At 48.5% G+C, this 24,423-nt stretch overlaps 1 non-coding gene across 1 annotated transcript; it reads right to left on the reverse strand.

Annotated features, from left to right (window-relative positions):
* Window positions 1-1,052: 1,052 nt before the first annotated feature.
* LOC140430305 (U4 spliceosomal RNA) lies at window positions 1,053-1,191 on the reverse strand. Its single transcript, XR_011949374.1, has one exon. It is a non-coding gene; the product is annotated as a U4 spliceosomal RNA (small nuclear RNA).
* Between the last annotated feature and the right edge of the window lie 23,232 nt (window positions 1,192-24,423).

Here is a 24,423-nt window from a genome sequence, read left to right on the forward strand (position 1 = left end):
TCTTTCTGTTTCAGGTGATGATTGGCTTCGATCGTACTTTCTGTATCTATCCTCACAAACCATTGGGGCCATAACCACTAAAATAAATACTGTCAACATTAAAGGAGAAAGAAGAAACGTCAAGGCTATTTCCTTTGTTTAAAGTATACAACTATTTTATACTGGGAAAAAAAGTACCCAACTTTGGACACATTTGTACGTTTAAAGGAGACTAAATGGAGTAGGGATTGCACCTTGCTGTGCCTGTTTTATGGCTGTAAAATGTGAGCAGTGATGGCCAATTTTGGAAACTAGACTAACTTTCTTCCCCGCCCCCCCCGCCCCCAAGCCAATCTGGATGCATCACAACCAGCACACTGGGCAGCCAATCAGAAATTCCTGCAGTGAAACCACTGAATGAATCTGTTCATCCCTAATTGGCACAGAGGTATTATTTAAAATCATACATTCAAGAGGGAGCCATTCAGCCCATTGAGTTGGCTCCTTCAGCTATTTATGCAGTTCCATTTGAATGCTCGAACTGAATCTGTATCCACCACCCCGGTAGACAGTGCATTTCAAATCCAATCCACGCATTGCTTTAAAAAGTTTATCCTTACATCGTCTCTGGTGCTTTTGTCAATCACTTTAAATCTGAACCTTCAACAGTTTTTTTTACTATTTACTCAAGCCCTTCAACATTTTTTATTAAATCTCCTCTTAGCCTTCCATACTGTAAGGAGAAGAACCCTAGCTTCTCTCGGTTCACCATATAATTGTAATTCCTTATTTTCTGGAACCATTTGAATAAATCTCTTTAGTGCCACCCCCAAAGCCATCACGTCCTTCCTAAGGCGCGGCTCCTGCAGAATTGGGCACAATACTTCAGCTGGGATATAGTTCGAGTTTTTTGCAGGTTTAGCATAACTTCCTGGCATTTGTGCTTTTGTCTCAATTTATAAAGCCAAGCATGTCATTCCAATACAAATTGGACGTAATGTTGGAAGGAAGGTGGCCCAATTATATTTAAGGCCTTCAGTTGATTGTGGACTGTCTGAGGGAATGGAGGAATACCCATTATGGGTTGGAAGGGCAATTACCTCTATACAAAAGGACCAACAGAGAGGGAAAAGTTTTGGAAAAGTTTTCAATAAGCAATAATCACGCCTCGTTTAAACCACATTGACTGTGATACTGTAACTGCGCAAAGTTACAGATCTGGAACACAATCACTTCAAGGTCAATTATGTCACATTGCTATCTGGACAGGAACGTAATTTCTTTGGGTTGCGACATGTGTTTTCTTTTATTCATTCATGGGATGTGGGTTACGTTGGCTAGGCCAGCATTTATTGCCCATCCCTAATTGTCTTCGAGAAGGTGATGATGAGCTACCTTCTTGAACCGCTGCAATCTATGTGATGTAGGTACACCCCCCATACTGCTGGGGAGGGAGTTCCAGGATTTCAACCAAGCGCCAGTGGATGAACAGCAATATATTTCCAGGTAAGGATGGTGAGTGGCTTGAAGGAGAATTTCCAGGTGGTGGTGTTCCCATATGTCTGCTGACCATGTCCTACCAGATAGTAGTGGTCATAGGTTTGGAAGGTGTTATTCAAGGAGCCTTGGTGAGTTCCGGCAGTGCACCTTGTAGATGGTACACACTGTTCATCGGTGGTGGAAGGAGCAAATGTTTGTGGTTGGGGTGCCGATCAAGCAAACTGCTTTGCCTTGGAAGGTGTCGAGCTTCTGGGGTGTTGTTGGAGCTGCACTCATCCAGATCAGTGGGGAATATTCCATCACACTCCTGACTTGTTCCTTGTAGGAGGTGTACAGGCTTTGGGGAGTCAGGAGGTGAGTTACTCACCACAGGATTCATAGCCTGTGACCTGCTCATTTAGCCACAGCATTTACATTCCTCATCCAGTTCAGTTTTTAGTCCATGGTAAACCCCCCCCCAGGATGTTGATAGTGGGGGCTTCATCAATGATCATGCCATTGAATGTCAAGAGGCGATGGTTAGATTCTCTCTTGTTGGAAATGATAAATGCCTGGTACTTGTGTGGCATAGATGTTATTTCTCATTTGTCAGTCCAGGCCTGGATATTGTACAGGTCAAAGAACAAAGAAGAACACAGCACAGGAACAGGCCCTTCGGCCTTCCAAGCCTGCGCCAATCACGAGTCCCAGCTAGACCAACCGCCTGTATCCTTCTATACACCGCCTGTTCATGTGCATATCCAGATAAGTCCTAAAGGTCGCTAATGTATCTGCCTCAACCACCTCACTTGGCAGTGCATTCCAGGCCACCACAACCACCCTCTGTGTAAAAAAACTTTCCCCGCACATCTCCACTGAACCAATCCCCCTTCACCTTGAACTTGTGCCCCATTGTAATTTTAAATTCCACACTGGGAAAAAGCCTCCAACTGTTCACCCTATCTATACCCCTAATAATTTTATAAACTTCTATCAGGTCGCCCCATAGCCTCCGTCTCTCGAGGGAGAACAATCCCAGTTTATTCAATCTCTCCTCATAGCTAATACCCTCCATACCAGGCAACATCCTGGGAAACCTTTTCTGTACTCTCTCGAAAGCCTCCACGCCCTTCTGGTAGTGCGGTGACCAGAATTGGACACAGTATTCCAAATGTGGCCTAACCAACGTTCTATATAACTGTAACATAATTTTCGAGCTTTTATACTTGATACCCCGTCCGATGAAGGCAAGCATGCCATATGCTTTCTTTACCACCATTTCCACCTGTGCTGCCATTTTTTAGGATCTGTGGACCTGCACGCCCAGATCCTGCTGCATTTGGACATGAACTGTTTCAGTAACTGAGGAGTTGTGAATGGTATTGAACATTGAACAGTCGATTTCGGCGGGAGAACAGCTGGTGAGTCAGTTTCAGCGGGAGCAGTGCGGAAGTGGCTGCTGGGAGGTAAGTCTGTCCTTTAAAAGCACTTGTCTTTGCAGGGGCAGGCCAGTCGATTTCGGCGGGAGAACAGCTGGTGAGTCAGTTTCAGCGGGAGCAGTGCGGAAGTGGCTGCTGGGAGGTAAGTCTGTCCTTTAAAAGCACTTGTCTTTGCAGGGGCAGGCCAGTCGATTTCGGCGGGAGAACAGCTGGCTGGTTAGTCAATTTCAGCAGGAGCTGAGAATTTTTTTTATTTTTTTTTAAAATTAGTGTTTTAGGCGGGAACAGGAAGTCGACCCGCGGACGTCTGGGAAGACCCTCACCAATAAATTCTGGTGGAGAGGAAACCCGAGACACTACACGTGTAGTGTCTCCCACCCGCCCTCCTCCTCTAACCTAATAATAAAACCCATTGGTCTGAGGTAAGTACCATATTTTATTATATTATTATTATTTTTTATAAAAAATTTAATTTAGTTGTTAGCCAGATCTTGGTAGAAAGTTAGAGGAATGGCAGGGAAGGGAGTGCTATGTTCCTCCTGCAGGATGTTTGAGGTGAGGGATGCAGTTAGTGTCCCTGCTGATTTTACCTGCAGGAAGTGCTGCCATCTCCAGCTCCTCCAAGACCGAGTTAGGGAACTGGAGCTGGAGTTGGAAGAACTTCGGATCATTCGGGAGGCAGAAGGGGTCATAGATAGCAGCTTCAGGGAATTAGTTACACCAAAGATTGGAGATAGGTGGGTAACTGTAAGAGGGACTGGGAAAAAGCAGTCAGTGCAGGGATCCCCTGCGGTCGTTCCCCTGAGAAACAAGTATACCGCTTTGGATACTTGTGGGGGGGGCGACTTACCAGGGGTAAGCCATGGGGTACGGGCCTCTGGCACGGAGTCTGTCCCTGTTGCTCAGAAGGGAAGGGGGGAGAAGAGCAGAGCATTAGTAATTGGGGACTCTATAGTCAGGGGCACAGATAGGAGATTTTGTGGGAGCGTGAGAGACTCACATTTGGTATGTTGCCTCCCAGGTGCAAGGGTACGTGATGTCTCGGATCGTGTTTTCCGGGTCCTTAGGGAGGAGGGGGAGCAGCCCCAAGTCATGGTCCACATTGGCACTAACGACATAGGTAGGAAAGGGGACAAGGATGTCAGGCAGGCTTTCAGGGAGCTAGGATGGAAGCTCAGAACTAGAACAAACAGAGTTGTTATCTCTGGGATGTTGCCAGTGCCACGTGATAGTGAGATGAGGAATAGGGAGAGAGAGCATTTAAACACGTGGCTACAGGGATGGTGCAGGCGGGAGGGATTCAGATTTCTGGATAACTGGGGCTCTTTCTGGGGAAGGTGGGACCTCTACAGACAGGATGGTCTACATCTGAACCTGAGGGGCACAAATATCCTGGGGGGGAGATTTGTTAGTGCTCTTTGGGGGGGTTTAAACTAATGCAGCAGGGGCATGGGAACCTGGATTGTAGTTTTAGGGTAAGGGAGAATGAGAGTATAGAGGTCAGGAGCACAGATTTGACGTCGCAGGAGGGGGCCAGTGTTCAGGTAGGTGGTTTGAAGTGTGTCTACTTCAATGCCAGGAGTATACGAAACAAGGTAGGGGAACTGGCAGCATGGGTTGGTACCTGGGACTTCGATGTTGTGGCCATTTCGGAGACATGGATAGAGCAGGGACAGGAATGGATGTTGCAGGTTCCGGGGTTTAGGTGTTTTAGTAAGCGCAGAGAAGGAGGCAAAAGAGGGGGAGGTGTGGCGCTGCTAGTCAAGAGCAGTATTACGGTGGCGGAGAGGATGCTAGATGGGGACTCTTCTTCTGAGGTAGTATGGGCTGAAGTTAGAAACAGGAAAGGAGAGGTCACCCTGTTGGGAGTTTTTTATAGGCCTCCTAATAGTTCTAGGGATGTAGAGGAAAGGATGGCGAAGATGATTCTGGATAAGAGCGAAAGTAACAGGGTAGTTATTATGGGAGACTTTAACTTTCCAAATATTGACTGGAAAAGATATAGTTCGAGTACAATAGATGGGTCATTTTTTGTACAGTGTGTGCAGGAGGGTTTCATGAAACAATATGTTGACAGGCCAAGAGGCGAGGCCACGTTGGATTTGGTTTTGGGTAATGAACCAGGCCAGGTGTTGGATTTGGAGGTAGGAGAGCACTTTGGGGACAGCGACCACAATTCGGTGACGTTTACGTTAATGATGGAAAGGGATAAGTATACACCGCAGGGCAAGAGTTATAGCTGGGGGAAGGGCAATTATGAGGCCATTAGAAGTGACTTGGGGGGGATAAGGTGGAGAAGAAGGCTGCAAGTGTTGGGCACACTGGGTAAGTGGGGCTTGTTCAAGGATCAGCTACTGCGTGTTCTTGATAAGTATGTACCGGTCAGGCAGGGAGGAAGGCGTCGAGCGAGGGAACCGTGGTTTACCAAGGAAGTGGAATCTCTTGTTAAGAGGAAGAAGGAGGCCTATGCGAAGATGAGGTGTGAAGTTTCAGTTGGGGCGATGGATAGTTACAAGGTAGCGAGGAAGGATCTAAAGAGAGAGCTAAGACGAGCAAGGAGGGGACATGAGAAGTATTTGGCAGGAAGGATCAAGGAAAACCCAAAAGCTTTCTATAGGTATGTCAGGAATAAGCGAATGACTCGGGAAAGAGTAGGACCAGTCAAGGACAGGGATGGGAAATTGTGTGTGGAGTCTGAAGAGATAGGCAAGATACTAAATGAATATTTTTCGTCAGTATTCACTCAGGAAAAAGATAATGTTGTGGAGGAGAATGCTGAGCCCCAGGCTAATAGAATAGATGGCATTGAGGTGTGTAGGGAAGAGGTGTTGGCAATTCTGGACAGGCTTAAAATAGATAAGTCCCCGGGACCTGATGGGATTTATCCTAGGATTCTCTGGGAGGCCAGGGAAGAGATTGCTGGACCTTTGGCTTTGATTTTTATGTCATCATTGGCTACAGGAATAGTGCCAGAGGACTGGAGGACAGCAAATGTGGTCCCTTTGTTCAAAAAGGGGAGCAGAGACAACCCCGGCAACTATAGACCGGTGAGCCTCACGTCTGTAGTGGGTAAAGTCTTGGAGGGGATTATAAGAGACAAGATTTATAATCATCTAGATAGGAATAATATGATCAGGGATAGTCAGCATGGCTTTGTGAAGGGTAGATCATGCCTCACAAACCTTATTGAGTTCTTTGAGAAGGTGACTGAACAGGTAGATGAGGGTAGAGCAGTTGATGTGGTGTATATGGATTTCAGCAAAGCGTTTGATAAGGTTCCCCACGGTAGGCTATTGCAGAAAATACGGAGGCTGGGGATTGAGGGTGATTTAGAGATGTGGATCAGAAATTGGCTAGCTGAAAGAAGACAGAGGGTGGTGGTTGATGGGAAATGTTCAGAATGGAGTACAGTCACAAGTGGAGTAACACAAGGATCTGTTCTGGGGCCGTTGCTGTTTGTCATTTTTATCAATGACCTAGAGGAAGGTGCAGAAGGGTGGGTGAGTAAATTTGCAGACGATACTAAAGTCGGTGGTGTTGTCGATAGTGTGGAAGGATGTAGCAGGTTACAGAGGGATATAGATAAGCTGCAGAGCTGGGCTGAGAGGTGGCAAATTGAGTTTAATGTAGAGAAGTGTGAGGTGATTCACTTTGGAAGGAATAACAGGAATGCGGAATATTTGGCTAATGGTAAAGTTCTTGAAAGTATGGATGAGCAGAGGGATCTAGGTGTCCATGTACATAGATCCCTGAAAGTTGCCACCCAGGTTAATAGGGTTCTGAAGAAGGCCTATGGAGTGTTGGCCTTTATTGGTAGAGGGATTGAGTTCCGGAGTCGGGAGGTCATGTTGCAGCTGTACAGAACTCTGGTACGGCCGCATTTGGAGTATTGCGTACAGTTCTGGTCACCGCATTATAGGAAGGACGTGGAGGCTTTGGAGCGGGTGCAGAGGAGATTTACCAGGATGTTGCCTGGTATGGAGGGAAAATCTAATGAGGAAAGGCTGATGGACTTGAGGTTGTTTTCGTTGGAGAGAAGAAGGTTAAGAGGAGACTTAATAGAGGCATACAAAATGATCAGGGGGTTGGATAGGGTGGACAGTGAGAGCCTTCTCCCGCGGATGGAAATGGCTGGCACGAGGGGACATAACTTTAAACTGAGGGGTAATAGATATAGGACAGAGGTCAGAGGTAGGTTCTTTACGCAAAGAGTAGTGAGGCCGTGGAATGCCCTACCTGCAACAGTAGTGAACTCGCCAACATTGAGGGCATTTAAAAGTTTATTGGATAAACATATGGATGATAATGGCATAGTGTAGGTTAGATGGCTTTTGTTTCGGTGCAACATCGTGGGCCGAAGGGCCTGTACTGCGCTGTATTGTTCTATGTTCTATTGTGCAATCATTAGCGAACATCCCCACTCCTGACATTATGATGGAAGGAAGGTCATTGATGATGCAGCTGAAGACAGTTAGATCTAAGACACTACCCTGAGGGACTCTGGCAGCGATGATGTGGAATTGAGGTGATTGACCTCCAGCCAACACAACAATCTTCCTTTGTGCAAGATATGGCGGCAACCAGTGGAGAATTTTCCCATGGATAGTTATTGACTCCAGTTTTGCAAGGGCACTTTGATGCCATATACTGTCAAATGTCCTGAATTGGCAATATTTGGGGTGTCAGAGGATCTGGGGGCAAAGGAGGGGAGGGAGACTGATATCCAGGCCTTCTCCTCCCTGGTGGCCCGGAGACGGATCATGCTGAGATGGAGGGACACGGAGCCCCCAAAGTTAGGAGTATGGGCCAGCGATATGGTCGGGTTTCTCAATCTGGAAAAAATCAAATTCGCTCTGAGAGGATCAATGCAGGAATTCGCCCGGAGTTGGCAGCCGTTCATCGATTTCTTTAACAAAAATTGAACGTCAGCAGTAAGGAGGGAAAGGGAAAAGATGTGGGGGAGGAAAACAGGAGGCAGGGTAATGTTAAATAAGGACAGGGAGCTTAGTATACTGGGGACAGCGGGGGGAGAAGTGGGGGACGTGGTTTATTGTTTGTTCTTTTAGGAGCGATTTTGTGCGTCGACCCGCGCGGTTGTTTTAGAAATGTCAACATGCTAAATTTTGAAAATTACGAATGCTTCAATAAAATATTTTCTTTAAAAAAATATTCTGCCAAATGCTGCCTTGATGTCAAATGCAGTCACTCTCACCTCACCTCTGGAGTTCAGCTTCTTTGTCCACACTTCAACCAGCGCAGTAATGAGATCAGGAACAGAGTGATCCTGCTAGAACCCAAACTGAACACCAGTGAGTAGGTTATTGATCAGCAAGTGCTGCCTGATAGTTCTGTTTTTAAAAATAAATTTTGAGTGCCCAATTCATTTTTTCCAATTAAGGGGCAATTTTAGAGTGGACAATCCACCTACCCTGCACATCTTTGGATTGTGGGGGCGAAACCCACGTAAACACGGGGAGAATGTGCAAACTCCACACGGACAGTGACCCAGAACCGGGATCGAAATTGGGACCTCGGCGCCGTGAGGCTGCAGTGCTACTCACTGTGCCTCCGTGCTGCCCCTTGATAGCACTGTTAATGACCTCTTCCATTACTTTATTGGATAGACTGATGGGCAGCAATTGGCTGGGTTGGATTTGTCCTGTTTTTTTGTGTATCGGACATACCTGAGCAATTTTCCACATTGCCGGGTAGATGCCAGTGGTGTAGCTGTACTGGAACAGCTTGGCTAGCGGTGTGCCAAGTTCTGGAGCACCAATCTTCAGTATTATTGCAAGAATATTATCAGTGCCCATAGCCTTTGCTGTATCCTGTGCCTTCAGCCATTTCTTGATATCACATGGAGTGAATCGAATTGGCCGAAGACTGACATCTATGATGCTGGGGACCTCTGGAGAAGGCTAAATGGATCATCCACTTGTCATTTCTGGCTGTAGATTGTTGCAAATGCTTCAGCCTTATCTTTTCTAGGCTTCTCCATCATTGAAGCTGGGGATATTTGTGGGGCTCCTCCTCTAGTAAGTCATTTGCCCACCATCATTCACAACTGGATTTGGCAGGACTGTAGAACTTAGATCTAATCAGTTGGTTGTGGGATTGTTTAGCTCTGTGTATTACTGCTACTTAACGGGTTGGCACACAAGTAGTCTTGCGTTTTAGCTTCAGCAGGTTGACACCTCATTTTTCGGTATACCTGGTGCTGCTTCTGGCATGCCCTCCTGCACCCTTTATTGAACCAGGTTTGATCCTCCGGCTTGGTGGTAATGGTAGAGTGGGGGATATGCTGGGTGGTGAGGTTACAGATTGTACTTGAGTACAATTCTGCTGCTGCGGATGGCCCACAGCGCCTCAGGAATGCACAGTCTTGAGTGACGAAATCTGTTAAAAATCTATCCCATTCAGCATGATGGTACTGCCGCAGAACTTAATGCATGAGTATGCTCACTGTAAAGATGGGGCTTCCTCTCCACAAGGCCTGTGCAGTGGTCACTCTGTGGCAAGAAGATTGATGAAGATGAGGTCAAGTATGTTTTTCCCTCTTGTTGGTCCCCTCCACACCTTCCACAGACCCAGTCCAGCACCTATGTCTTTTAGCGCCTGCCAGGCTGATCAGTAGTGGTGCTACCGAGCCACACTTGGTGAGGGACATTGAAGCCCCCCATCGAGAGTACGTTCTGTGCCCTTGCCACTCTCAGTGCTTCCTCCAAATGGTTTCAACATGGAGGATGGCTGATTCTTCAGCTGGGGACGGGGGACAGGGGGATGGGGGAGAGGGGGCTGGGGGAGGGGGGGAGGTGGCAGGCGCTGCGGTACATGGCAATTAGCAGGAGGTTTCCTATCCTGAGTTTGTCCTTGAGACCATGAGACCTAATGCATCTGGAATCTACATTGAGGGCTCCCAGGGCAACTTCCTGCCGCCTGTATACCACTGGACCACCACCTCTGCTGGGTCTGTCCTGCTGGTGGGACAGGACATATCCATGGATGATGATGGCGATGCCTGGTACATTAAGGTATGATTCCATGAGTATGATTACGCCAGGCTGTTGCTTGACTAGTCTGCGAGACAGCTCTCACAATTTTGGCACAAGCCCCCAGATGTTAGTGAAGAGGGCATTGCAGGGTCGACAGGGCTGGGTTTGCTGTTGACACCGGTGTCTAGGTCGATGCCAGATGGTCCATTTGGTTTAATTCGTTATAGAATTTCGAGTAGTTTGATACAACCGAGAGGCTTGCTGGGCATTTAAGAATCAGCCACATTTCCGTGGGTCAGGAGTCACAAGTAGGTCAGACCAGGTAGCGACAACAGATTTCCTTCCCTGAAGGACATTAGTGAGCCAAATGGGTTTTTATGACAATCAACAATATTTTCATGGTCATCATTCGATTTTTAATGCCAGATTTTTTTTTATTCAATTCAAATCCCACCGGCTGCCGTGGGAATGTTCAACTTGGGTCCCCAGAACATTACCCTGGGTCCCTGGGTTACTAGTCCTATGACAATGTCACTAAGCCACCGCCTCTCTCTAATTTACAATCAGATGCAATCTTGAAGAACACCTCACTGAAAGATACAGCATTCTCTGAGACAAGGGCCGCGATTCTCCGAGCCACCGTGCCAAAATCGCGCTCGGGGCGGGGGCGGAGAATTGGGCGGCAGACTTGCAATCGGGACCAACGCCGGGAGGCAAATCTCCGGTGACTGGAGAATCGGCGCTAGTCGCGCGCAAGCAGTCAACGCGACACCCGTCGGGGGCCTTTGAAAGCGGCCCCCGGGGCGATTCTCCGTGGTCGAACGGCCGAGTTCCCGCCGGTATGGATCATGCATGGTTCCACCCGACGGGATCTCGGCGTCGCAGCTGCGGTGGGTGTCCTAATGGGGGGCAGTGGGACCAGTCTCGGGGGGGGCCTCCATGGCGGCCAGGCCCACGATTGGGGGCCACCAATCGGCGGGTGAGCGCAATCTGGGGGGGGCCTACCTTCTTCCGTGCCAGCCCGCTGTGTGGGTCTGCCATGTCACGCGGGGCTGGCGCGGAAGCGGCCGCCGCGCGCACGTGCGGACGCGCGGCCGGCAGTGCTGGGCCACGTATCGGCAGCCCGAGCTGCGTGGAGCACTCCACCACCATGCTGGCCCCCTGTGGGCCACGGAATCGCTAAGCCAAGAGGCCCGTTGACCCCGGCATGAAACACTCCGGTGTTTATGCCGGCGTCAACACTTAGCCGCCGTTTTGAAGAATCCCGGCCAAGAACATTGCCTCTCTTGTCATGTAATTGATTCTAGCGCTGTTTAATGGGGTTCCCAACATTGAGCTGCAATGGTGTCATCCAACTGTCTAAACAGCCAATAACATTAAACAATTGTCACAGACAGCAAATCAGGAAATTAAAAACACTAATATCAAGCCACTCTTCAGAGATTTTCTGGAGACCAAATTAAAATTGGGAGACAGATTGGCTGAAGGTAGTAGCTAAAATATCATGAATGAGCGTTAAGAAAATTAATTATTTAAGAAGTCTTGCTTAAAATCTATTAATTATTCATAATGGAAAGGTTTAACATTATTCCATTACTTTTTCTGGGTCAAATCGGGTTATTCAGCAATAGTTATAACTCAGATTGTCGTTAAAAGCCCAGTTACACCTCATTGAACAAGACTTAACACTTTGATAGGTTTTCTAACCGTGATATCAGAGCAGGAGTGGGGAGGTTCTTGCCAAATCAACTGAGGTTGGAGGGCCGAAGGGCCTGTTCCCATGCTGTACATTTCTTTGTTCTTTGAGTTCACTGATTGTCAGTGCTGGAGATGGGGAATGAGGCGGGGAGCTGGTGCCACGGACTAGAGAGGAGGCAGTGAAGGACAGACTGCAATTTCAGGATTTCTGTGTTAAACTGCACTTGTGCTAAATCCTAAAGTTGTAGTCAGATTCGGAATGATAACAAAGCAAAGCTGACAATACATTATCAAAAGCTCCGTAGATTCTGGCCCAAAGAATGTTGAGCAAAAGGGAAATAGCAAAACTGGAGAGGATTAGCATGGGAAATCCAAGACAAAAGGGAATAACATCATTTTGATAAACTTAAAATCATAGAATTCCTGCAGTAGGCAGGGTCATCGAATTCCGGCCCATCGAGTCTGCACCAAATCTCTGGAAGAGCACCCTGCCAGGCCCACTCCCCCGCCCTATCCCCGTAACCCCATAACCCCACCTAACCTGCATATATTTTGGACACTAAGGGACAATTTAGCATGACCAATTCACCTAAACTTGGACTGTGTGAGGAAACCATAGCACCCGGAGGAAATCCACACACACACGGGGAGAAAGTGAAAACTCCACATAGACAGTCACCCAAGGCTGACATCGAAGTTATTAAAAGCAGGGAGAAAGGGAGATGTAGAAGCCATAGAATCCCTACAGTGTAGAAGGAGGCCATTCAGCCCATCGGGTCTGCACTGACCCTCTGAAAGAGGATTCCACCTAGGCCCACTCCCCCCCACCTATCTCCGTAACCCCACGTATTGATCATGGCCTAACCTGCTCATCTTTGGACTTTGGGTGGAAACCGGAGCACCCAGAGGAAACTCACACAGACATGCGGAGAAAGTGCAAACTCCACACAGTCACCCAAGGCCGGAATCGAACCTGGGTCCCTGGTGCTGTAAGGCAGAAGTGCTAACCACTATGTCACCCTCATGACCACCAGATATCCCAAAGTGCTTTGCAGCCAATGAAGTACTTTTGAAATGTAATCATTACTGTAATGTAGGAAAAGCAGGAGCCAATTTGAGCATAGCAAACTCCTACAAACAGCAATGTCATAATGACCAGATAACCTGTTTGATTTGTTGCTGATTGAGGGTTAAATATTGGCCAGGACACCGCAGATAATTCCACTGCTCTTCTTTGAAATAGTGCCATTGGATCTTTTACACCACCTGAGAGGGCAGATAGAGCCCCGGTTCAATGTTTCATCCGCAAGACGACAGCTCCAATATTTCAGCGTTCCCTCAGCACTGATCTGGCATGTCAACCTTGCATTCTGTGCTCAGACCCTGGATTGTGACTTGAACACCCAAGAGGCTAAAGATCTACCAACTGAGTCACGCCTCACAGAGATAAATATCAATACCGGGGGTCTCGTTAGGGAGTTCCGGAGGGTTAAATGGTATTGGCTGAAAGTGTAGCTGCTAATGGTGGAGTGGAGAGAATGGATAACATGGAGAATCCTGATATTAGAGATGTGGCAATGCGAAGTGGACATGTAAATCAAGGCGTGATGATCAAGGGATAAGGACAGGTAAATGTTTGAAAGTGATACAGAATTTTTGAAGTCAGTTTCCTGGGGTGCCGTCAGCTAGTGGAGCCTGGAGGCTCCAGGTCAAGGAAATGTGGTTATTAGTATTGTTGAAAATGCAAAATGCGGTATTTTGGATGGGTTGTGCCTTGTTGAGAAATGGAAACCAACAAGGAGGGCCGTGAACAAAGCAAGTCTCAAAGTAGTGAAGGTATGGTTCAGTGGCAGAGGGAAAAAGATTGAGGCAAGGAAGTAAGGATGTGGTCTCGGCCACAGAGCTGATGGGAAGTAGAAAACAGAACTCAGCATTGAGCAGTACAGAAGCTTCAGCATCTCCTGATTCAGAATATGTGGATGTTGCCAGAAGTTTTTTGGTTTTGCTGACGCAAGATTGAGGTTGATTCTAGTCTTGACGTTTCGACAATTGAAGAAACAGGTACCATTGACATCATCTATAAACATGAGGATTCTGGCCCTGTGCTTTGATACTGTGAAATGTTGATTATCATGAGAAACAGAATAGATGGACTCCTGGACCATGGATAACCTTTGAGATAGAGAAAGAGAGAACTTTCAAGGTGCCAGTATTGCAGTAGGTATGGGTAGGATTAGTAGGGAGAAATGAAAAATGGCTGCTGAGAAAATACATTGGAGAGGGTTGAACTTGACAAATGTAACAAAGACATGGGGAGGTTGAACACGGTCAAGAAAGATAGAAAGCCATAGTCACATGGAATATCATTTGTCATTTGATCAGTACAATTTCAGTGTTGTGCTTATGGTATAAATCAGATTGAAGCATATTAGCAAGTTGATTGTTGCGTTATGCTGCTTCGGATAACACAGGCTGCTACTTGATGCAGTCTTAACTAAAGGATGCTCCAGACTCTGAAATGAGTTCAAGGTGTTTATTGAACTATTAACACAGTTCTCAAATGAGTTCGACTCTCTGCTAATCTAACTGTAGTAACTCAGTCTAACTGTACCAGCTTGCTCTTAGCCACGTGCTGGGGTGTGATGCTGCTGATCAACCCTGTCTAACTCTCTAGATGTCTGTCTGTGAAAAGAGGCAGGGTGTGAGTGCCTCATCCCCTTTATCGTGTTTGTGTCATACCCACTTGTGGTGATGCCACCTCTGAGTGTCCTGACTGCCCATTGGTTGTGTCCTATTCTGGGTGTTCATTGGTTGCATGTTTGCATATCATGACAGTTGATAAAGCAATCAAAGATTCCAGAGATAAGAGAAAGATTTGAAATTGCTTTAACGTTGGAAGGAATTGGGCATGAGAGGGCAGTGGGTGTTAAAGGATCCAACTTCACAGCGATTCATTTCAGTCATGTTTAAATGTACCCACATCTAATGTCCATATAGATACAATGTGTCATATAGACACACTTCTAGCATGAGCTGCTGAATAGCAATCAACAGAGTACGTGATGCCCAAATTTCCCCTCCCTATTGTACAGCTAATTACAGCTTTGGTAGGAGTTCATATATACCGGGGATCAGTGTGATCAAATCTGGAGATTTCCTGGCATGTTTGGCTGTGCTACTCTTGTTGATCCACCAGAGGAACATAAAATATATTTTCGGAGAATACATTTGAAACAGTTGTTACTCAATCTATGTTATAGCATGCATCAATCAATAAAAAGAACCAAACGCAAAATGAAGCACGGCTTTATAATGTCCACATTGCGCAGAGGCAAGCTAGGACAATTCCAGGCACAACAGGGTGCTGGTTCAAATATTTACAATAAGATCAGACGCGCAGCAAAAAAAATTCAAAACCAATACTATACTTCAAGTATGTGTGGAACAGTGCACTCAGGGGGCTTCGCAATAACATTCTTCTATCTTCTAATAACTACAGCTGAATGCAATAATTTCCCACGGGGAGAGTAGATGGTGTGACTGTGCAATAGCCTCATAACTTAGTGCCTGGATAGCCAAGAGCTCTCATAATCATTACTACGTCCACAGTCTGACGTGGGAGAACACAAAAGGGAAAAGCAGCAGCACCTACAGAGTTTAGCTATCCTCAGTGGAGCTACCGTTGTTCTACCTGACAGCTTGACAGGGCACAGGCAACGGGTGACACGGAGAATGCTCGCTCATTCCTTGCTTACACCACAATATTCAGTCCCCAGGGAGGGAAAACAGAGAAACATAGAAAATATGAACAGGAGGAGGCCATTCGGCCCGTCGAACCTGCTCCGCCATTCAATATGATCATGGCTGATCATCCAATTCAGTAACCTGTTCCCGCTTTCCCCCATATCCTTTGATCCCTTTGGCCCCAAGAGCTATATCTAACTCCCTCTTGAAAAAATACGGCGGTATTCTCCATCGGCTGAAGTCGAAATTGGGAAAGGCCATGAAGCCCAAATCATGGCGGGCGCCTGGCCATGCTCCAGTGCCTCCACAGCAGCATCAATGCGTTCTATTCCGCACGTACAGTAAATGCCTTCCACATATCATTCGCGGGCCTGATCCAATGCTCCACCTCCCCTTGGAGGAATTGCCAACGTTGATTTTCACTTGTGGTTTCAAAAAATGGGGAAACAGGCCCCGTGGCCGATGAGGGAGAGTGAGGAGGTAGGACATGCAGAGGCATGACAGTGTTGTGAGAGGGGGAACGTCTGCCAGGCCCGGGGAGGGGGAAGGGGGTGGGATAGCAGGGGGTGACAGGGGGTGACCTGTGTACGTGCCGTGGGGTCAGGATAAACCCAGGCAGGGCTGGGGCATCCAGGCACAGACCATCATTGCCGCGGCCTGCAAGGTGGCCATCTTGTTGCGCACCCCAGTAACCACCCACCGTGGCCCATGGTTGCGCAGAGTGTAAACGGCCATATGGCTGGTCCCACCCCACCATCCCCTCACTCCACCCCCCACCCTCCACCCCAACACCCTTGCACCCCAGTCCTCACTTTGCACCCCACCACCCCTGCATCCAGTCTCAACCCCACCATCCCCCCACCCCACCCTCCACCCCACTACCCCTGCACTCCATTCCACCCCCGCACCCACCACCCCCGCCACCACCCCAACACCCTTGCACCCCAGCCCTCACTCTGCACCCCACCATCCCTGCACTCCATTCCACCCCCGCACCCACCACCCCCGCCACCACCCCAACACCCTTGCACCCCAGCCCTCACTCTGCACCCCACCATCCCTGCCCCCACCTTCCACCCCATCAATCCTGCTTATCTCCATCCACCCCACCAGCTGCACCCCCCCCCCCCCCCCCCAACAGGCCAAGGAGGAGGTGGGAAGGAAGCACCGCAGGATACCTCAAGTGTACAGACAGCGCCTGTCATTCGAGGACCTGCCGGACCGGGCATGCCGTTGAAGGCTCTGGCAGAGCAGGGGGAAGTGCGACATATCTGCCAGATTATGGCGCTCCTGGACCGCAGGGGTATGGGGGAGGGGGATACCCATTCCTGGTGGCCGTCAAGGAGACGGTCACCCTGAACATTTTTGCCACCGGTCTTTCCCGGCACCGAGTGGGGACCTGTCCGGAATCTCACAGAGCTCGGTGCACAGGTGCGCTGTCATGGACGTCCTATATGCCCGGTCGACACAATATATCAAATTCAATGTGGACTGCGCCCATCAGGATGCCCGGGCAGCGGGGTTCGCGTCATTGCCACGATGCTCCATGTCCAGGAGGTGATCGATGGGATGTATGTACAAGCCCTACGAGCACCGGCTCATAACCGGACGGTCTTCACAAACCAAAAGGGGTTCCACTCAACAAATGTCCAGCTGGTATGTGACCATGAGATGTACATCATACACATCTGCGCCCGATATCCGGGCAGTGTGCCCAACGCCTTCATCCTGGCACACTCGATGGTTCCTGACATCTTCGAGGGGTGCCCCTGGCTGAAGGCTTGTCTCCTGGGCGACAGGGGCCAACCACTGCGGTCGTGGCTGATTGCGCCTATCCAGAGGCCACAGACCGAGGTGGAGACCCGGCACAATGCCGCCAATGCAGCGACCAGTGGTGTGGACGAGCTGTGCTTCGGCCTCCCGAAGTTGCGGTTCATGTGCCTGGACCACACTGGAGGGGTCCTCCAGTATAGCGCTAGGAGAGTCTCCCATATCATGGCGGCTTGCTGCGTCCTCCACAACATTCCGCAGCAGAGGGGAAACGCACTGGAGGAGGGGAATGCACACTAGGCCTCGTCCAATGAGGAGGATGCGAGGAGGACAAGGATGATCAGGACATGGGGCCAGGGCAGGTACAGGAGGCCACACAATGTGTGCACCTGGGCGAGCATGCACGGAATGCTCTAAATGCCTCCGATTTCACCGACTAGGGGGGCCTGGCCAGAGGCACGGACAGCCCATCCCCCCCTCCCCCCTGGGCCGACCACCCCCTCCCATGAACACCCGCCCTGCACCTCACCTCCCCCATGCAACCCCCTCCGTGATTCCGACCTGCCACACTACAGGCTGTGGGCCCTGGGTTGGCAGTAACACCAGGTCTGGTCCATGGGATGGAGGATGATGATAACCCTCTCTGGAATGAGCTCTGGCTCTGCACCATTTGACAACGCCTGACTACTGCCCACAGTAGCACCTTCCACCGTTCACCTGGGTGATCCCTGCATGCAAGCTGGCCATTCCATCACATGGTCCCAACGAAACCTTGGGGTGCCGGAGGTGAGTGAATGAGGGGGCAGGAGAGGGATGGGGGTGGGATACGGGAGCGATGAGCATGGCTGAACTCGGGTCCCTGGCCCATGCCCACCCCCAACATCAGCCCATCCACGGCACGGCGCGAGCTCCATCACCCCCGCCCTCGGGGTACCCAATGGTGCCCGGGCTACTCCATTGGATGGGGGTGCAGACCTGATTCCAACCTCTGCCTCAGGACTGCTGGCGGTCCTGGCGGTGTTGTCCACGGCGCTCACGGCCTCTCCAACCTGCGGCCAGGCCCGATGCACGGCGGCGGGTGGCAACCACCTCCCCACCCCGGGGTACAGGATGGCCTCCCTCTCCTCCACTGCACCCAGCAGGGTCTCTAGCTGGGCGTCGGTGAACCGGGGTGCTGCTTCTCTTGCTGCCATCTTGTTAGCTGGGATGAGAGTGTGTGTGGGGAGTGGGGTGCTTATATGTGGCTGCAGCTCGTCAGCCTCTCGAGTGTCAATCCCGACACTGGCGAAACGGGCACTGTTTTTCATTGGAAACGATCGTGTTCCACCTGGCGCCAAGCTAGCCCATTAACAGTTGATGAATTGTTTTGGGTACGGCACCACTTTTCCTGTCATGGAACACCACCGATTCTGTCCCGGCTATCGGAAACGGAGAATCCCGTTGACAATGTTTTGGCCTCAACTGCTTTCTGTGGTGGAGAATTCTACAGGCTCATAGCTCACTGGGTAAAGAAATTTCCCCTCATCTCAGTCCTACATGCCCCGTATCCTTGGTCTCTGACACCTAGTTCTGGACCCCCCACCTTCGGGAACATCCTTCCTGCATCTACACTGTCTGGTCCTGTCAGAATTCTAAACTCCAGCAAATATAATCCCACCCGACACAAACTCTCTCCTTACATCAGTCCCACCAACCCAGGAATCAGTCCGGTAAACCTGCACGACCATATGCATTACTCTGGGCCTCTGGTTTACTAGTCCAGTGACAATACCACTATGCCACCTTCTCCCCATGGGGTCGAACATGGATAAGTGTGAGGTTATCCATTTTAGTTGGAAAAATAGAAAGGCAACTTATTATCCAATGGATATAAACCTCAGATTGCTTCGGTGCAGAGGGACCTGGGTATCCTCATGCATGAAAACTAGCATGCAGGTACAACAGGTAATAAGGAAGGCAAATGGAATTTTGACCTATATAGCTAAAGGAATAGAGTATAACAGTAGAGAAGTGATGGTGCAACTGTACAAGGCATTGTTGAGACAGCACCTGGAGTACTATGTACAGTTTTGGTCCCCTTATTTGAGGAGGGATGTAGTTGCATTAGAGACAGTTCAGAGGAGGTTCACTGGATTGATTCCAGAGATGTAGGATTTGTCTTCTGAAGAGAGATTGAGCAGTTTAGGCTTATACTCTCTTGAGTTTAGAAGAATGAGAGGAGATCTAATTGAGGTATACATGATGATAAAAGATGTGGATAAAGAAGACATAGAGTGGATGCTTCCACTTGTGGAGCAAACTGGAATGAGAGGTCATAGTTTTAGGATAAGCGGTAGCAGATTTAAAAGAGAGATGAGAAGAAATTACTTCTCTCAATGGGTTGTGAATTTTTGGAATTCACTACCCCAGAGTGCAGTGGATGCTGGGAGATTGAATAAATTTAAGGAGCAGATACACAGATTTTAATTAGTAATGGGTTGAAGGGTTACGGACAATGGACAGAAAAGTGGAGTTGAGGCCGACAAGAGATCAACCATGATCATATCGAATGGCAGAGCGGGCTCGAGATAATGAACTGCCCACTCCTGCTCCTAGTTCTTCTGTTCAATCGCATCAATTCCCTCAGCACCATTTCCCTCCTAATACTGATTTCCTTCAGTTCCTCCCTCTCACTAAACCCTGTCTTCCCCAACATTTTTGTCAGGTTATTTGTGTCCTCCTTTGTGAAAACAGAACCAAAGTATGTACTTAGTTGGCCAGCTATTTGTTTGTTCCCCATTAAAAATTCCCCTGTTTCTGACCGTAAGGGACCTACATTTGTCTTCACCATTCCTTTTACCTTCACAGCCCTATAGAAACTTTTGTAGTCATTTCTTATGTTCCCTTCAAGCCTTTTTCCAGTCCCCAGGTCTGTTTTTTTTCTGGCCAATTTTCATGCCTCTTCCTTGGATCTAATACGATCTCTAATTTCCCTTGTAAGCCATGGCTTGGCCACCTTTCCTGTTTTACTTTTGTGCCAGACAGTAATGAACAATTGTTGCAGTTCACCCATGCACTCTTTGGATGTTTCTCTGATCCAGCAAAGGGTAGTAGAGCAGATCCAGCAGAGGGCAGTAGAGCGGAGCTGCTGATTGGCTGTTGCGAGGGAAATTTGCATACGTGCATTGTGGTCACCGTAACTTGAAGGTGTACCTGTGCAAGAGAGCCTAGCTGTTCAAGTGAAGGCAAGCATCCAGCAGAGGGCAGTAGAGCAGAGCTGCTGATTGTCTGTTGCGGGGGAAATTTGCATACGTGCATTATGGTCACCGTAACTTGAAGGTGGTTTGTGGAGGAGCTGTTGTCAAGTGACAACAGTGAGGACAGAGTGACTGCTGGGTACGTAGTAAGGATTTAAATTGTTTGCGCAGGCCCATAACAGCTGATTGCTGTTTTCGTGTGGGGCGCAGTGGTTGCTGCTTATTTTTTACCTGTATTTAAGTTGGGCAGTTTCTAAACCCTAGACACTCCACTTGTAGCATCCCCCACCCTTCCACCTCCTTTAACCTTAGGGGTAGTGTGAATAACAGGTAAGCTCATTCTTTATTTTTCTTTTTTTTTATCTAGAGGGGATGGCAGGGAAGGTAGTGCAATGTTCCTCCTGCAGAATGTTTGAAGTGAGGGACGCCGTCAGTGTCCCTGCTGATTTCATCTGTGGGAACTGCACCCATCTCCAGCTCCTCAGAGACCGTGTTAGGGAACTGGGGCTGGAGCTGGATGAACTTCGGATCATTCGGGAGGCAGAGGTGGTTATAGATAGAAGCTTCAGGGATGTAGTTACTCCGAAGAATAAAGATAGATGGGTGATGGTGAGAGGGGCTGGGAGGAAGCAGTCAGTACAGGGATCCCTGTGGTCATTCCCCTTAGTAACAAGTATACCGCTTTGGATACTGTTGGGGAGGACGATTACCAGGGGTAAGCCATGGGGTACAGGTCTCTGGCACAGAGTCTGTCCCTGTTGCTCAGAAGGAAAGGGGGGAGAGGAGGAGAGCATTAGTCATTGGAGACTCCATAGTTAGGGAGATAGACAGGAGATTCTGTGGGAACGAGAGAGACTCGCAGTTGGTGTATTGCCTCCCAGGTGCCAGGGTCCGTGATGTCTTGGATCGTGTTTTCGGTATCCTTAAGGGGGAGGGGGAGCAGCCCCAAGTCATGGTCCACACAGGTACCAACGGCATAGGTAGGAAAAGGGATAGGGATGTAAGGCAGGAATTCAGGGAGCTAGGGTGGAAACTTAGATCTAGGACAAACAGAGTTATTATCTCTGGGTTGTTACCCGTGCCACGTGCTAGCGAGACGAGGAATAGGGAGAGAGAGAAGTTGAACACGTGGCTACAGGGATGGTGCAGGAGGGAGGGTTTCAGATTTCTGGATAATTGGGGCTCATTCTGGGGTCGGTGGGACCTCTACAAACGGGATGGACAACACCTGGACCAGAGTGGTACCAATATCCTGGGGGGGAAATTTGCTAATGCTCTTCGGGAGGGTTTAAACTAGTTCAGCAGGAGATTGGGAACCTGAATTGTAGCTCCAGTATACAGGAGGTTGAGAGTAGTGAGGTCAGGATTAAGGTTTCAAAGTTGCAGGAGTGTACCGGCAGGCAGGAAGGTGGTTTAAAATGTGCCTTCTTCATTGCCAGGAGCATCCAGAATAAGGTGGCATGGGTTGGCACCTGGGACTTCGATGTTGTGGCCATTTCGGAGACATGGATAGAGCAGGGGCAGGAATGGTTGTTGCAGGTGCTATGGTTTAGATATTTCAGTCAGCTCAGGGAAGGTGGTAAAAGAGAGGGAGGGGTGGCATTGTTAGTCATGGACAGTATTACGGTGGCAGAAAGGATGTTTGATGAAGACTCGTCTACTGAGGTAGTATGGGCTGAGGTTAAAAACAGGAAAGGAGAGGTCACCCTGTTAGGGGTTTTCTATAGGCTTCCGAAAAGTTCCAGAGATGTAGAGGAAAGGATTGAAAAGATGATTCTGGATAGGAGCGAAAGCAACAGGGTAGTTGTTATGGGGGACTTTAACTTTCCAAATATTGACTAGAAACGCTATAGTTCGAGTGCTTTAGATGGGTCCGTTTTTGTCCAATGTGTGCAGGAGGGTATCCTGACACAGTTGTAGATAGGCCAACGAAAGGCGAGGCCATATTGGATTTGGTACTGGGTAATGAACCAGGACAGGTGTTAGATTTGGAGGTAGGTGAGCATTTTGGTGATAGTGACCACGCGTAGGTATATACCGCAGGGCAAGAGTTATATCTGGGGGAAAGGCAATTATGATGCGATGAGGCAAGACTTAGGATGCATTGGATGGAGAGGAAAACTGCAGGGGATGGGCACAATGGAAATGTGGAGCTTGTTCAAGGAACAGCTACTGCGTGTCCTTGATAAGTATGTACCTGTCAGGCAGGGAGGAAGTGGTCGAGCAAGGGAACCGTGGTTTACTAAAGCAGTCAAAACACTTGTCAAGAGGAAAAAGGAGGCTTATGTAAAGATGAGACATGAAGGTTCAGTTAGGGCGCTCGAGAGTTACAAGTTAGCAAGGAAGGACTTAAAAGAGAGAGCTAAGAAGAGCCAGGAGGGGACATGAGAAGTCTTTGGCAGGTACGATCAAGGATAACCCTAAAGCTTTCTATCAATATGTCAGGAATAAAAGAATGACGACGGTAAGAGTAGGGCCAGTCAAGGACAGTAGTGGGAAGTTGTGCGTGGTGTCCAAGGAGATAGGAGAGGTGCTAAATGAATATTTTTCGTCAGTATTCACACAGGAAAAAGACAATGTTGTCGAGGAGAATAATGAGATTCAGGCTACTAGACTAGAAGGGCTTGAGGTTCATAAGGAGGAGGTGTTAGCAATTCTGGAAAGTGTGAAAATAGATAAGTCCCCTGGGCCGGATGGGATTTATCCTAGGATTCTCTGGGAAGCTAGGGATGAGATTGCTGAGCCTTTGGCTTTGATCTATAAGTCATCTTTGTCTGCAGGAATAGTGCCAGAAGACTGGAGGATAGCAAATGTTATCCCCTTGTTCAAGAAGGGGAGTAGAGACAACCCCGGTAACTATAGACCAGTGAGCCTTACTTCTGTTGTGGGCAAAGTCTTGGAAAGGTTTATAAGAGATAGGATGTATAATCACCTGGAAAGGAACAATTTGATTAGAGATAGTCAACACGGTTTTGTGAAGGGTAGGTCGTGCCTCACAAACCTTATTGAGTTCTTTGAGAAGGTGACCAAACAGCTGGATGAGGGTAAAGCAGTTGATGTGGTGTATATGGATTTCAGTAAAGCATTTGATAAGGTTCCCCACGGTAGGCTACTGCAAAAAAATATGGAGGCATGGGATTCAGGGTGATTTAGCAGTTTGGATCAGACATTGGCTAGCTGGAAGAAGACAAAGGGTGGTGGTTGATGGGAAATGTTCAGACTGGAGTCCAGTTACTAGTGGTGTACCACAAGGATCTGTTTTAGAGCCACTGCTGTTTGTCATTTTTATAAATGACCTGGGGGAGGGCGTAGAAGGATGGGTGAGTAAATTTGCAGATGACACTAAAGTCGGTGGAGTTGTGGACAGTGCGGAAGGATGTTACAAGTTACAGAGGGACATAGATAAGCTGCAGCGCTGGGCTGAGAGGTGGCAAATGGAGTTTAATGCAGAAAAGTGTGAAGTGATTCATTTTGGAAGGAATAACAGGAAGACAGAGTACTGGGCTAATGGTAAGATTCTTGGTAGTGTGGATGAGCAGAGAGATCTCGGTGCCCATATACATAGATCCCTGAAAGTTGCCACCCAAGTTGAGAGGGTTGTTAAGAAGGCGTACGGTGTGTTAGCTTTTATTGGTAGAGGGATTGAGTTTCGGAGCCATGAGGTCATGTTGCAGCTGTACAAAACTCTGGTGCGGCCGCATTTGGAGTATTGCGTGCAATTCTGGACGCCGCATTATAGGAAGGATGTGGAAGCATTGGAAAGGGTGCAGAGGAGATTTACCAGAATGTTGCCTGGTATGGAGGGAAGATCGTATGAGGGAAGGCTGAGGGACTTGAAGCTGTTTTTGTTAGAGAGAAGAAGGTTAAGAGGTGACTTAATTGAGGCATACAAGATAATCAGAGGATTGGATAGGGTGGACAGTGAGAGCCTTTTTCCTCAGATGGTGATGTCTAGCACGAGGGGACAGAGCTTTAAATTGAGGGGGATAGATATAGGACAGATGTCAGAGATAGGTTCTTTACACAGAGAGTAGTAAGGTCGTGGAGTGCCCTGCCTGCAACAGTAGTGGACTCGCCAACACGAAG

Source organism: Scyliorhinus torazame, chromosome 1 (genome assembly GCF_047496885.1).
Source record: "Scyliorhinus torazame isolate Kashiwa2021f chromosome 1, sScyTor2.1, whole genome shotgun sequence".
Classification (NCBI taxonomy): domain Eukaryota; kingdom Metazoa; phylum Chordata; class Chondrichthyes; order Carcharhiniformes; family Scyliorhinidae; genus Scyliorhinus; species Scyliorhinus torazame.